The 16,251-nt window shown below is 42.1% G+C and overlaps 1 protein-coding gene across 3 annotated transcripts in view; it reads left to right on the top strand.

Annotated features, from left to right (window-relative positions):
• The window catches only part of PTCHD4 (patched domain containing 4), a gene marked incomplete at its 5' end in the record, with an annotated part of 171,046 nt that overhangs the window by 138,929 nt on the left and 15,866 nt on the right, over window positions 1–16,251 (top strand). The window lies entirely within an intron of this gene.

The raw sequence follows: 16,251 nt of genomic DNA, 5'->3' as shown, positions 1-16,251 counted from the left end.
GGGGTATAACCTCACTTGGCCAGTTTATGCTTTGGTTGCCTATATCTAGCCTCCCCCATTAATCTTCCTGGAACTGGAGGAACTGCTAAGGTCTTCCTCCATCCAGAGAGCCACAAGGACCCAGAGGAGGATACCACTCTCCTCTTCTCCCAAGCCACACTACACTTCAGTCCCTTGTCATTCTGCTGATGTTGGCAACTCCAGCCGCTTTCCAGCACTTTCTGGAATTGGCAGACAAGAAGCAACCAACAGTCTCTGTTCACACTCAGAACTGCCAGGTATGCACACATATCACACTCTCCCAAGAAACCTCTCGCCATGCACTAGATGATAGCACTAAAATGGACTTCAGAGTTTGCAGCTCAGAAGCCTTCCGGCTGGTCTGTGAAAAGGATTCTCTTAGAGCACTGCCAGCCACACCAGCTCCTGCCCCAAATTCCTCACTTTCTTTCTTATCCTTAGACACTCAATGGTTTCTTTCAGACTGTTACTGATTTTGTGTGAGTTATGCATGTTCTCAGGATACTTGGTGCTCCTCTGTCCCAGTACAGGGCAATTCTGAGGAAACGGGAAAAGTCCCAGTCTTTGTTTCTAAAAAGCATAGTAAATATAAATGCCAAGCACTATAATTTATTGTCAAATCCATCACAAATAGAATGGCATTATCACTAGCCCAACTTTCAGCGTGTACCTTTTAGTTTTCACTCTTCTTTTGGCTTCAGTTTTCTTCTATGCAAAAAGAATCTCCCCTATAACTTCCATGACTCTATTCTACCAAATCAGAAATTTCTGGAAACTTTCCACAACTTTAGTTCAAAAATGATGTCACTATTGTGTTCCTATGAAAGCTGCTTAGGACTTTCAGTGCCAATGGATGGTTCTTCTCCATAGCCAGGCATCGTCATCACCTCGAGGTGATCGCCGTAAAGAAATTTTTTTCTATTTTGACATGTACTTGAATTCTGACTATGTCTCAATAATGGTAAATATTACAATATGAACCTAATACAGATATCTACACACCTAGTAATGTAAAGAAATACTGGCAGACTAAATATATCATTTTACTGAATCAATAAGGACTTAAATATTTAACTTCAGCTTTTACAATTCATATTGACACGTATTTGGGGGAGCCTGAGGCAAGCCTCTTCCTGGCTTTACTTTTTTAAGCCGAGAGGTAGTAAAAAGTCTGTGATATTTAATTAGGTTTCTTTTCCATGAAATCACCTTGTAGACCTTTCAAAATGGATGGTTAATCACTACCTTAGGCAGACATATTTTATTGCCCCAAATCTTAAATGAGTTCTAATAAAGGTTCAAGAAGTAGCTTTGGGGAATTTTGACAAAGCTGATGAAAGAGGAGAGAAAAAAAGAACCTCATGATAAATAATGTGTCATTTTCATGCTGTCTTTAGACTGATTTGTGCAGTGTTCACTCCTTTTTTCTCTTTCCTTTGTTGATTGGCATAACTCTTATTAGTCAGGGTTCACAGAAAAACATAACCAATATATCTATAAGGAAACAATAAGGAACTGTTTCATGTGATTATGGAGGCTGAAAATCCCCACTGTATGCAAGCTGGAAACCCAGGAGAGTTTGTGGCATAGTTCTGTTGCAGGAAGGGAGACCCCTTCCAGGGCCCGAGAGTGGGCTCCTGTCTAACACTCAGAAATGAATTGTCAGAGGAGACACACGTGCTGACAAAGCAAAAGACTTTACTGGAAGGGGGTCCCCAGGCAGAGAGCAGTGGGGTCAGGGAACCCAGGAGAACTGCTCTGCCCGGTGGCTCGAAGTCTCAGGTTTTAGGGTAATGGGGTTAGTTTCTGGGTTGTCTCTGGCCAGTCATCTTGCTGTGCCCATATTTGGTCTGATTCAGGGTCCTTCCTGACGGCACACAAATCTCTCAGCCAAGATGGATTCCAGCGCGAAGGTTTCTGGGAGGTTGGCAGGCCATATTTGTGGGCTGACGTCTCCTCCCTCGTTTTCGGCCCCTCCCAAATTCTTCTGGCTGGCAGTAGTTTGTTCTGTGCTCCTTATCAGGACCTCCTGTTGTGAGATAACCCATGCAAGTGGGTCATTATCGTGTCTGGCCAGGGCAGGCAGTTTCGGTCAGTGATTTTCTAACAGTTCCAGTTCAAGTCCAATTGCCCGGAAACCAGGCAAGCCAGTGGTGTAAGTTCCTGTCTGAATGCAGAAGACCCATGTTCCGGTTTGAAAACAGTCAGGCGGAGAGAGCGAATATTCCCTTTTGTTCTATTCAGGTTTCCAGTGGATTGGATGAGGCCCACCCACATAGGAGAAGACAATCTGCTTTACTCAGCCGACTCAAATGTTAATCTCATCTAGAAACACAGACACACTCAGAATAATGTTTAACCAAATATCTTGGCACCCCAGGGCCCACACATAAAGTTAACCATCACAATGACACTAAGAAAATACTTAAATGGCCTCTGAAACAAACATGAAACATACAGGTGACGAAAAATAAAAAGATCTGTCATCCATGCAGATATTTTGTGTTCATAATACCAAACGTTCAGATATTTTTTTTTTTTACGTTCAGATATTTGAATGAGTTTGGAAAATGAAATTTAACTAAAATTAAATTTTCCCGTTGTTATCCATATTTCTGTTTGCATAGCCAGAACGCGGGACAAAAACAAACATAAAAGAAAAAAAATCAGTATCATGTTAACACTTGTGAATAAGGGATATTCTAACATAATCAGAGAGCAGCACTCCAGATCCAGAGTAGTTTAAAATCTTATCCAGACATGGCCTGCATCAGAATTGCCAAATATTTGTTTAAGATGCAAGTTTCTGAACTCCGTCTCAATCTACAGAAAAGTGTCTGGGGAAGGGGTTTCAGAATCTACGTTTTAACACCCCTGCAGCATAAACCTCCTCAAGCATGCTGAAGTTTGAATCTCTGCTCACAGACTCTTTGCAATAATATGAAGTAACTGAAGCCTAAAACTAGAAACTGGTGCGGAAAGAAAGAGTCGGGACTCTGTTTTTGAGCTCTGGACCCACTACTGATGGCAAAAGGGCTTTCTAAAGGGGTTTCTCCTTCAGAAGTTACATTTTCCCCACAAGGAGTCATGACTTCATCTGATTAAGCACCAGTTCACCATGAAAGTCCCAAACCCTTTATTTCAACTCTTCTTTTTCTCTGATTTTTCACTAGACTGGAAAAAAAAACAAAAACAAAGTTGTAACAAAAAAGAGCAGAACACTTGCTTCAGTTTTTGGAAATGAGAATTGGGATCACAGGTCACCCAGATCGAAAAGAAGCTGCACAGTGTGAAATACTTGTCCTCGTTAGAGGAATGAGTAAGATTTGTCTTGGTGGGGAAAGTGGTAAGAAACAGTGTCCCAGTGGGGAGCACCATAAAATGAAGTCCACGGAACATATACCACCGGATCGTCCACTGCTAATAAAGTCGACTAGCGCCAAGAGGAAGAAAGGAAATTCCTTGAAACAGACAGGAGCTGAGTTAATAATCGCTTACTGGAGAAGCCATTGTTTTGCAAAGCTTGCCGTGTCTGAGGTGTAGCTCACTGCTGGGCAAAACTATTTGCCTTTCCTTTGAAAATTTTCAGGACAGAGGTATCCCAAATTATAGCAACTGACTGCAAAAATGTGAGAGTTTAAATATAACCAAAGGCCATGACCAGAAATTCTTTGTAAATCACATGTGTGTAACAATTTCTATTGAATAAATAGAAACATGTAATTGCACTTGAGACATTTCCAATTCATATCACCTCTAATACAATCTATATAAATACCTAAACAGGTATTTTAATGCAGGGGATTAGGTACAAAGATGCTGGAAGAACCAGACAATCAAAAGCAGAAGGAGGGGCCTGGAAGAGCGATAAGTAGGAAGGCGCGATACCCAGAGGTAAGAGCTGCTATTATTGCTGGGCTGTAGCTACAGCTTACAATTGCTATTGAAGCATTGGAGATGCTGTCACGGTTGGTTCTGGATCTACCAGAATTGTCGCCTTGATTAGGGCAGAAACTGTTGCCTGAACCACTCTTATAGCCGCCATTTCTGTAGCCTCTGTTATATTGTCACCTGTACTGCTGGCAAAAAGTGTACCTGAAACCACAAGGAAGAAGAAAGCCACTTCTCCCCTTCCTCCTATCTGCTCTTGTACCAGTGCCTATTCATGGTAGAACATAACCTGAATCCAACTGGCAAGAGAGCCTGGGAAATATTTTGCAGGCAACCAACCCTCTACAACACACAGCAAAATACAAAGGAATGGGGGCAGAGAGCAAGGAGGCAAATATAGGCCTTCTGTCCATGCAACATGGGGTATAAACAGCTCGTGAGGTTATAAGAACAAGTGGTAGACAGTGAAAATTAAGACAAGAAATTATTTATTCATCCTAAATGTGATGGGAGAGATTAAATTAATGAGGGAGATTTATGCAAGAACTTTTGCTTCTAGAATAACTGGTCAATTTGGAGTTTGATATTTATTGAGAAATATCCTGCAGTTTGTTAATTTAATAAGTCATAGTTGAGTACTTACTGTGCTCCAGAACCATGCCAGGCAAGGCTAGCAGCATTCACAACTTTAAGGAGTGTGGCTTTCAGGTGCTGGGCATAAGATACAGTCTTATATGTGCCTTTAGGGTTTTTACGAAATGTGTAACCTGGGCAAAAGATCTACAGATGTCTAGTGAACTAGTGCCTGCATCTAAACAAATCCTTTCTCTATAAGGACTGTTCTAAAAGGATTAATTTGTTAACATTTTTAAAAGAACACAACACACGAAAAATCACATTAAATAATAGAAAAGCTAACATTTATGGAGCATTTATGAAGTGCTGTATACTCTTTCACAGTCACTGTAGGTAAGATCTTATTTAATCCTCATAAAAATCCCATGAGGTAGGTACTACTGTTGACTTCCCATTTTACAGATTTTTTTTTAAAAATTGAAGCACTGTAACTTAAGTACTTAGCACAAAATGACCCAACTAGTAAGAGGTAGAATTAGGACTGGACCCAGGCCCAGAGAGAATGCAAGAAACCCGAGCTTTTAACACATCCAAACTGTAAAATTAAGGACAAATTAGTTTTTAGCAGTGCTGGTAATTCAGAGCTAGAGGTGATTTATCTAAGATTGGCTTTTTTTTTTTTTTTTTAATTTGTTTTTGGCTGTGTTGGGTCTTCGTTGCTGTACGTGGGCTTTTCTCTAGTTGTGGTGAGCGGGGGCTACTCTTCCTTGCAGTGCGCAGGCTTTTCATTGCGGTGGCTTCTCTTGTTGTGGAGCAAGGGTTCTAGGCATGTGGGCTCAGTAGTTGTGGCACGTGGACTCAGTAGCTGTGGCACGTGGACTCAGTAGCTGTGGCTCATAGGCTCTAGAGCGCAGGCTCAGTAGTTGTGGCGCACGGGCTTAGTTGCTCCGCAGCATGTGGGATCTTCCCGGACCAGGGCTCAAACCCGTGTCCCCTGCATTGGCAGGAGGATTCTTAACCACTGCGCCACCAGGAAAGTCCCAAGATTGGCTTTTAAGAGAGGTTCTTTTCTCATCTGGAGCAATAGCACAGGGAGGCAAGGCCAAAGATAGAAAAGCTAGAATAAGGAGAACTTTGTAAAGGTCACACAGGGGAAGGGGTGGGGGAAACAGGAGTTGCTGGGTGTCTCCACTGACAATACCCAGGAAATGTCAAGTCATCAAAACTTCCTCTTTGTGCTCCATGCTGTACCTGGAAAAAAGCCCTGCAGATAATAGATACTTTTGTAAATGCAAAATTGAATTGGATTCTATTATTTGACAAGATGAAGATCAGTTTGTTTTATGTCAAATTATCTGCCTCCCATTGTTGCATTGCTTCACTTACTTACACCAACAGCAATGTCACTAATTTTTTTATTCATTTGGATTTAGTGTCTGAGAAAGAAAACATTCAAGGAAGGCTTGAAAAAAGATGATCAGTTATTTACATCCTGGTGCGAACTGGTTTAATCTTCATGTGATCAGTTATACTAAGGAAATGGGAATATTGTTGGTGGCAATGAAAAGCAGGAAAAGAGGGGAGTAAGTTTAACTGCTTTGTGCTTAGTGGGGGGGGGGGGAAGGGAGGAGGGGTCAAGGATGCTAAATATCTTGCAAAGCACAGGCTGATTTCACAGTGTAGAATGTCCCTCCTCAAACTCATAACATGCCCAACTGAAGGATGCTGGCCTAGAGTTCTAGGACGAGGCATGGTATCTTTCTAATTTCAGAAATTTACCCACCACTAAGGGTGGGGTGGATTTGCTTTCTTTTGTATCAGGAGAGAAGTGTCTATTCTCCACCAGAGCAGAAGCTTAGCTTTCTCCCTTGCCTCCCCAGACCTGCTGCCTTATTTCCCTTGAGTGAGACCCCAGCCCCATCATCACAAGCTACGGTGCAGTAGGTGCTAACGCTCATCTAATGGTCAATTTTGTAGCCTCTCCTTTATCAACCTCAGAGCAGCATTGGACACCACTGGTCACGGCCTCCACTTGAAACGCTTGTTTCAGTTGGCTTCTGGGATGCCACATCCTTCCATTTTTTTTCTGCCTTCCTGGCTGCGGCTTCTCAGTCTCTTTTGTTGGATCTTCCTTAACTGCCCAACTTTCTCTTCCAGCTTTATTGAGATTTAATTGACATACAACATTGTATTAGTCTAAGGTGTCAACATATTGATTTGATATACATATATGTTGAAAAATGATTACAGCATTACGTTTAGTTAACATTCATCAACTCACATAGTTTAATTGTTTTTCTTGTGTGAGAGCTTTTTAAGATCTACTCTCTTAGCAACTTTCAAATATGTAACACAGTATTATTAACTATAGTCACTACGCTGTACATTATATTAATTCCCCAGATCTCATCTAGTCCCCTGACCATCTATAGATTAATGATTCCTAGAATTCTTCTGTAGCCCAGTCTTTTCCCCTGAATTCTGGCTGCACTGTTAAATGTCTATTAAGCATCCCAAATGTAACATGTCCAAAATCAAACTCTCACTGTCTGCCCATCCATGTAATTCCCTCCAAGAGTGTTCCTCATCAAGTTTTTCCCAATTCAGTCAGAATCATCACTATGCATGTGGTTGAGAGGCTCAAAACCTTGGAGTCATCCTTGACTTCTTTCTTTCACAACCCACATCCAATCCAGCAGCAAATTTTTTTGGCTCCACCTTCAGGATGTATCTTGTATCTGCCATGTCTCACCATCTCTACCTCTGAAATATTATATTCTACCTGGACAGGCTGTTGCCATGGCCTCCTAATTGGTCCTCCTAATTGTTCCCCCTGCACCCTTCCCAGCGTCATCAGCTCAAGTTACTCTTCTCTCCCCAATTATTCTGATTACCTCTATCAGGCCTCACACAGCCATACATGACCTGGTCCCTGCTAACCTCTGACATCTTTTCCTACATCTCTTTCTTCCACACATTATGTTGTAACACTGGGCTTTTTGCTGTTATTCCACATGCCAAGCATGTTTCCACCCCTGTCCTGTATAGTTGCTGTGCCCTCAGCCCAGAATATTCTACCCCAAGACATTATCGTGGCTCATATCCTCATCTCATCCAGGTCCCTGCACCAAAGCCACCATCCCAGAGAGGCCTTTCCTGGCTATCTTATCAGCATCCCCTTCCCTCTCAGTTCTCTTATCAGTTAAACTTTATAGTACTGTGTTAGGCAAGGTCCAATATTGCGGGGGGGCGGTGGAAAGAGTCCACACTAAGTGGTCCAAAAGAAGGACTGCAATGTAAGCAAATAGGCACAAAGTTATCAGAAGAGGCAACACAAAGATTAGGAAGAAAAGGAAGCTGCTTTGACCTTTAGAATTTTTTTTTTTTTTTTTTATTGGCCACGCTGGATGGCTTGTGGGATCTTAGCTCCCCAACCAGGGATTGAACCTGGGCCCTCGGCAATGAAAGCGCCAAGTCCTAACCACTGGACCACCAGGGAAGCCCCATGACCTTTAGAACTTGAGTACACGTATCACCAGAGCCCAAGGGCTGCCCTTGGAGGGAGGGTGAGGGGTGGATTCACAAAGTAGCTTATATAGAGAGGAGAGGCAGCCGATATAAAGGGAACATAGATTTTGTACGATGCGCTGCCTGAAACAAGAGAAAGGAGGAGAAATGCCCTGGATTCTCCCTCCCTCGTGCCCTCCAGTCTCCTATTAGTGCCTCCCTTTGGCCAAAACTAGCTGAAAGCCAGAGAGCAAGGGACCCTCAGAAGTGTAATTTCCAGGGGAAAGATTGGGAATGGATCCAAGAGCAGTGAGAAAGTGACAGTCACAAGTTCTGATCACTTCTTGACTTGATCGTTATACTCAACTTCTTGTCCTTGTTGTTGTCGAATGTCTGTCTTCCCCATGGGAACATAAGCTTCATAAGGGAGGTGTATTTGGTCAACTTTGTCCTCTCCTGTATCTCTGGTACCTAGAACAGTGCCTGGCACACTGCACTGTGAACAGATTCTTATGCATAATGAGGGGGTGGTTATTTTTAACTCAAAATAGTTAGAACATGCCCTTCTATCCACACTATCAATAAAGGTCTTATTTTTCTTCAAAACCTCTTAGCATCTTGAAGCACATGATTATCTCTGACCAAGAGAGAAGACTACACATCTCTTAGAATAAGGGATGTTTAGGGAAGGGATGCTAAGGGTTGGGAGAGAGGGCTGTGGATAAAGCCATACCAGGAAGTAGAAAAGGTTTAGACTCACAATGAGTTTGCAGCTCACAAGGGCTATCTTGATTCAGAGAACCAGAGTTTCTAGCACTGCTAAAAGTACATATTTTTCAAACACATTCACTTTATTATTTACATGGAAACATGTAGGAAGAGAAAGTTAACTTAGAATGGAAAGCTTTTTCTGAAGGATTTTATCAAGTAAAAACCTGATTTTGCTTATTTAGGGAAAATTAGGAAAGAAAATAGACACTCCAAAAAATGAGAACTAAAGCACTGCTTTTAGGAACACAAATATTCACAAGCAGTATGTCCTTCCTGTGTGCTATGGTTGTCCACACTACAGAGGGCACAGGTTTGAACTGATCAATTCACTGTCCTGGGGAGGGTGCTTCGAGTAACTCCAATGGCAGCAAACATCTTGGGCAGGTGAGATAGGAGGTAAATAGCATCTCGTTTGCTGGCCTGTGATATCGTAAAGTGAATAGATGGCAAAAGCAAAATACCAAAATATTAGCTAAGTAAGCAATATACATATGCCAACGTCTGCAACCAGGAAAGTCCTAGAGAGAATCGAAGTGCTTTACACATTCAGTAAATATATGTATACGTATAGCTGATTCACTTTGTTATAAAGCAGAAACTAACACACCATTGTAAAGCAATTATACTCCAATAAAGATGTTAAAAATAAATAAATAAAATAAAATAAAGAGAGTGAGATGCCAAAAAAAAAACAAACAGTAATGGAGGAGTGCTGAGATCTTAATTATCCCCCATTCAGGGCTCACCGCTTCTGGTCAGATGTCATGAATATTGATTAGTTATTAATGAGTTCCTAAAAGCAGCTAAATACAAAAGCATTTATTGAAATGTCAATAGCAGCTTATTTCAGAGTGCCTCCCAAAATATTGGAGACATAAACTTGAGATACTGAACTTGACATTTCTCATGTCAAATCAGAGCCAGGGGCTATGGCGTGTGCAGTAGTCGGTATTCTCCAGAGACACAGAATCAATAAGAAATATATATATGAGATTTGCTATAGGAATTGGCTCATGTGATTATGGAGGCTATGTCCCATGTTCTGCTCTCTGCAAGCTGGAGAACCAGGAAAAAAAAAAGTCAAAAACTAGAAAAAAATAAAGCTGGGAAGAGATGGAAGCATGAACTGGATTGCAGAAGGAAATTAGAACAATGGAGAATTAAGATAAATGGGATTGTGATGCCTGAGTCCCACCAGCAGTGGGTTGATGGTGTGGGAGTTATGGTGGCTGTGGTTGTTCCTCTTCTGCTGATGGTTTTTTTTTTTGAAAGTTTTTTTTAAATTTTTATTTTCTATTGGAGTATAGTTGATTTACAATGTGTTAGTTTCAGGTGTACAGCAAAGTGATCAGTTACACATACACATATATTGTTCTCGTTCATGCTGATGTCTTTAAACACAGCCGTTGTACATGTGGCAGAATGAGCCTGTCACTGACAACTCCAGTTGTTTCTGATCCAAGCAATGCCAGGAATGAGCCCCCTGCCTCTGTTCTTATGTGTTTGCTATTGCTGTTTTCTGAGGTAATCATGGAACAGCCCATCTTAAAGAGAAAGATGTCACAAATACTTGAGATCAGAAAACCAGGTGCTGTTTAGTTTTCTTTGTTCTGGCTTCCAGGACCTAGTTTCAAACCAAAGGGCATGCATTGATGGAAAGATAAAGAGGTAGTTGCTGAATAAATAAAAACCTAATGAACATAAAAGGCAAAACAGCTCCTTTAAACAAAACAGAACGTATGCCTCTACCTCCCAACTAAATTCCAAGTGCCTAGCCCAAATTTGGAATGAGTGTGTGTGTGTGTGTGTGTGTGTGTGTGTGTGTGTGTGTACCTCCTTGCCTGTGCAGTGCACCAGATGTCACCCTGACCTTTCAATGCCTCTTCTAGCCGCACAGTCAAGGTCTCAACAGGTCCCTCCATTCAAAGGAAGAGACCCTCAAAACGAAGGAAGCTGTTGTCTTCTGATGCTATTTCAGAGAATTGAATACCAGGTGAGATCTTACAAAACATCTAGTGCAGAATTCTAGATGTGAAAACTGGAAGTCAAAAAAGTTAAGTGACTACTTCAGTTCCACTTAGCCACAGAGAAGTAGAGCAACTTTCCCTAGTTGGGGGGGATGCTGACCCTCCCACTGCAGCAGCCATGTCTCCCATGTGGAGAGATAAGTCACCCCTTATATTCTGAGAAACAGTTTCTACTTTTTGTTCTAATGTGATACGTGTGCAAGGCCTCCCAGTGTTGCAAGGTAGCAGACACCAGATCCCAGCAGGGGTAAGATTTAGAGTCCAATTACTCATCTGCATCTCCACTGTTAACCTCTTGACCCAATCAGTTAATTGTTAGTGCTTGCTTATTCATCTGTAAACAGGGGGAATAATATTACTGACTTGCTTCAAAGAGTCCTAGAGATGAAATAATAGTGAAAATGGCACAATGATTGAGTTTAAACTATAAGCTAATAAATCATCATTGGACAATTGAGGATAACAAAATATTTGTCTACAGTAACTATTTTCTTAGTTTTAAAATCTGGGCCTCCAAACCAAATACTTCATTTTAACACCAGAAAATTTTAAATCTTTAAGTTTTTATTTAATATTAATAATATTTTGAGTATATGATTGTTGCCTTTAATGTAAATATGTTAAGGAATTGTGCACCGAATTCCTAATGGTTTACAATAGTATCACGTGAGCAAACGTGTTCAATCTCCCCAGTAGGTAGGCATGCAGTGCTTATTACTAATCTGCTTCAGATGGTGCGAACAAAATATTTCAGTAAAATATTTCCCTGAGATTACAAAACTGGGATGGTTTTGTAAATCTGTGGTCTCAGGTGTCAGATATGTATTCTCTCTGGTATTTAATCTACTTTCTTACAAGGTCACAGCCTCAACTACAGTGATAATTTCTACCTCAAGAAAAGAGTTCACTTCTAGATTTCTTTTGACCATCAAGATTAAAGTAGCATTTGAAATATCCATTAGTGTGAACAAACCATTTAACATAAGTTATGGTTTTAATTTAAGTAAATATATGTTAGCACCCACTGTATACCAGGCTCCCCGCTAGGTAGTCTGACATTCATTTCGTGTAGCATTCCTAAGCGAGAGAGGTTTTTAGAACAAGGGAACCATTATGTCTTTTCTGCTTACATCACTACTATTACTTCATTATTCACATATTGTAATCTCCTCAAACGGATCATTAGCCACCCACGGTTTTACATTCACTGTCAGGAAAAAAGTTATTAAAAACGGATATTGCATGAATTGAAGTTAGTAGGAAATATATGGGTCCTCAGTGGCTGAAATTATAGAACTGTGGCAAAATTAGATATGAAAAAAATATATTTGGTGGGCTAAATTTTCATTTCTGGTAGAAACCAGGACATTTTGTTAGGACAATATTGGCAGAAACCATGGTTAGATTTCAACAGCCTGGGTTATTGGAGAGGAGGAGTAATTCTAGCCCAGATTGGGTTGACAAAGAGTGCCATCAGGGAAACTGACCCAGCCCTAGGACAGTTTGGGTCATATGTACAACGAGCACCCCAAAAACACTAGGGCAGCATCATAATTCTATTCAGTTGATCCATCCACGAGAGTCTACCCATTGCTGGGAACACGTAGAATAGTTATCTCTCCTGAAAACGTTAGGCAATGTCCCAGGGTGAGGGATGGGGGGCAGTTAGAATCACGGCTCCGGGCTCTAAGCAGGAAAAGGAAGACAAAATCCCAACTTACAGGTCATGTCAAATGAGCAGGAGCTGAAGAGTGGGGATGATGCTGAAAGTTGGTTGATGGCCATGAGTGTCAAGTAACACCAATACAATAGCTGGACATTTGGGTTACCAGAGTTTATGACTCTGGATCCTAATCTTATTTTTTTTATTATTATTATTTTTTTTTTTGCGGTACGCGGGCCTCTCACTGCTGTGGCCTCTCCCGTTGCGGAGCACAGGCTCCGGACGCGCAGGCTCAGCGGCCATGGCTCACGGGCCCAGGCGCTCCGCGGCATGTGGGATCTTCCCGGACCGGGGCACGAACCCGCATCCCCTGCATCGGCAGGCGGACTCTCAACCACTGCACCACCAGGGAAGCCCCCTAATCTTCTTTTAGCCGAGTCTCTCTTTAGGTCTCATGCAGGTCTTGTCCTACTTCTGTGAGATGTGTTTCCAAAGAACGTAGTTTTCACAGCCTATGTAGTGATAATCTAGTCTGCTTTGTGTGTGGACTACTTAGAGGCCAACGTGAAATCTCGGGCAGTGTTCTACAATATTTCTTTTTTTGTTTTTTAAGATTTTTTTGATGGGGACCATTTTTAAAGTCTTTGTTGAATTTGTTACAATATTGCTTCATGTTTTGGTTTTTTGGCCGAGAGGCATGTGGGATCTTAGCTTCCCGACCAGGGATCGAAGCTGCACCCCCTGCACTGGAAGGCGAAGTCCTAACCACTGGACCACCAGGGAAGTCCCTACAATGTATTTCTGTCTTAAATTCTGACCAGTTTCACGTGTGAGTTATGAGGGATCTGCCCACATAAAGGTTTAAAGAAATCTTTTCTCTAGCTCCTTCTTCTCCAAAATCCTGCCCTCTCTCTCTAACTGATAGAGAGAGGAGCACAGCTGCGGATGGGAGTCATGGAGTCCAGGTTTCCCCCAGAGTCTTTGCTGACACCACCCTGGCTGCAGGGGCATCGGAGAGCTGCCTGCTCCCTTGCCATGCATGTGCTACTTCTAGGTAGAATGGGAAGTCCAGGCTCCCACTCCATCTCTGCCAGCACCACAGGGGAGTGAGGGGAGAGGGCATGGTTTCTTCATGATGTTTGGCCGGAGTTAGGTGGATATTGTCAACAATTTTGCCATCCTGCTGGATCACGCACTTTCTGGTCTTGTCTAGAGGGAGCTGATTATGGGGGATTTTGGTTTTGTCTGTGTCTTCTGGCACTTCTAAATTAAGGGCTTCTCCAGAATCCAGCACGAAGCCCAGGATGCATGGGAGGCAAAACGAAAGCATAGGGAAATCACCCCTGTTGTTAATGCCTCAGGGTCCCTCCCTGGTCAGTATACCATCTTCATTCCACCTTTCAAAGTCTTCTAGTGTTTGTTAGTTGTATTATGTCCAGGGATTTTATAATTGTACTTAGCGAGAGATGGAGCAAGAAATGAGTCTTCTCCATCTTATCTAAAACCAGAAGTCTCACTTCAGTAACAGCGTTAATTGTTATAATCATTAACAAAACACATTCTTCCCTGTGGCTGTGTTCCTGGGAACCTGAATGAACCTGAATGAATAATAACAAAAATGTTATTATTGGCTCCATGGGGAGGTAAACAGTCTTCTACTGAGAAAAGTTTTCTCAGTTCCAAGCAGTCATTTCCAAAATCCCTTCCTACCAATTCCACTTGGCCAGTAGAAACCTGTAACTGCATCCAAGACTTGAAGCCATGTTTGTTTCAAAGGGTGTTTAAGGGGAAAGAACAAAATACAAACATTATATTGATGTATGCTATTCAAGGCGGTCCTCCTTTGGAAAACAAAGATGGGGAAACATGTCAGAGTTTAAATTTTCTGTCTCTTTCTCAGACTGACATGATTAATATCAGGTTTCTGCATGAGCAATATTATAACTCAATATAATAACATAGTAAAACCAACCATAATCTGTAAGTGGGGTCCAAAAATGTCAAGGTCACACACTATTATAAAGTTAGTGAAATGTTGAGGGTGAGCCTGCTAGGGGAAACTACCAATCTCCTTATTTCCAAAATGAGCCACGTCACCACAGGGTTTCACCAGAGCTGATCATCTCATGCTGATCTCATGTCAAGATTTACATTTTAAAGGCTTTATCCTGTGTGGAAGATTTCATTATTCTCCTTCTATAAATGAAGAAATTAGGATTCAGAGAAGTTAAGAAATTTGCCCAGTGTCACACAGCCTGAATATGGCAGTGTATAGAAGGAAAACGAGAGAATACTCGGCTGTAATCCGTACTCTATCTTTTCCCTCCAAGATGCATAGACTATGCCCATAGGCTAACTCAGGCTCCAGTTCTTGGTTATGTTAAGGTTGGTATTATACTCTCTTGCTGAGTCGGCTTGTGCTGGGTGAGACTCATCCCACAAGTGGAAGTGATTCCAGCTTGGAGGGCAAGACAAAGAATGGGGCTGGGCACCCTCTCTCACTAGCAGCAGGAAAGCACCCTGAACACTCTTTATTGCGTGCAGTGCCTGCTTTGAAGTGGATTAACTGAAATGTCTTGCGTTTTACTTTGTGTTTTTTTAATTTAATTAATGTTTATTAAACACCTAGTGTGTGAAAGCACTCATGGAGTGGCGGGACCCTCATATAGATCCAAACTGAATTGAGTAACTCTTGGCCACAAGACAGGATACACTCGTCAGGTCCTGGGCTTCCGTAAACTATTTCAACTTTGTTTGGCGTACTTGCTTCTCATTCTCGGCTCCCTTCCACACTGTGAGGACAGACACAACAAACACCTGGCAATGTCAGCATAAAGGCAGGCAAGCTGCTAGCACAGGGAGGGGCACAGTTGTCCTGACAGACTGTCTGATCATGGTGTGAGGGAGGTCTGGTGGCAAGAAACAGGCTGACTGGTAGCAAGAGAGCAACGTAGAAAGGAGCTGAGGTTGGCTCATCAAGTTACTGCAGTTAGCGTTTGGAAATAATGAACAAGACAAGAATCCAGAGATGTGATTCAGGCCATTCTCTCAACACTTCCCAAGCCTGTCTTACTTGGGAGGTATAGAGAGACTGTGCTCAGCATTGGAAATACAGTGGTGACTAAGATTCTTTCACCAACAAAGCCAGTAGAAATTTTCCTTCCCTTGGTCTCCAATAGTACTCTTTCAAGCTGTCATAAGAATGTTTCAGAGTTGACTACGTATAACAAGTATTTGTGCACTTTTCTCACTCTTCAGAGCTATAGTTTTGTCCAAGGCAGAGACTACCTCCATTTATCGTTACCTCCTCCCAACACAGAACCAAGAATAACATTTTGTTCATAGTAAAAATACAATACATTGTGAATTAAACTACAGACACCAACTTAGTATAAACCTCTGTCATCATCTGTCTCCTGAGCCAGTCACCGCACACCACCTCCTAACTGGCTGCTGGACTTTGATTCTTGACCCCCTTCGCTCCATTATCCTCATGGAGCCAGAATTCTGTATCAAAAGCAAAGCTAGGGCTTCCCTGGTGGCGCAGTGGTTGAGAGTCCGCCTGCCGATGCAGGGGACGCGGGTTCGTGCCCCGGTCTGGGAAGATCCCACATGCCGCGGAGCGGCTGGGCCCGTGAGCCGTGGCCGCTGAGCCTGCGCGTCCGGAGCCTGTGCTATGGGAGAGGCCACAACAGTGAGAGGCCTGCGTACCGAAAAAAAAAAACCTGTTGAATTTGATTATTTAAAAATAGAAACGTTGATATACAGCAGATATTTAGATTAAAGGATTATAAT

This window comes from Leucopleurus acutus (genome assembly GCF_964270905.1).
Source record: "Leucopleurus acutus genome assembly, chromosome: 10".
Taxonomy (NCBI): Eukaryota; Metazoa; Chordata; class Mammalia; order Artiodactyla; family Delphinidae; genus Leucopleurus; species Leucopleurus acutus.
The sequence above is the reverse complement of the archived record's forward strand: the minus strand, read 5'-3'. Positions and strand labels throughout refer to the sequence as shown.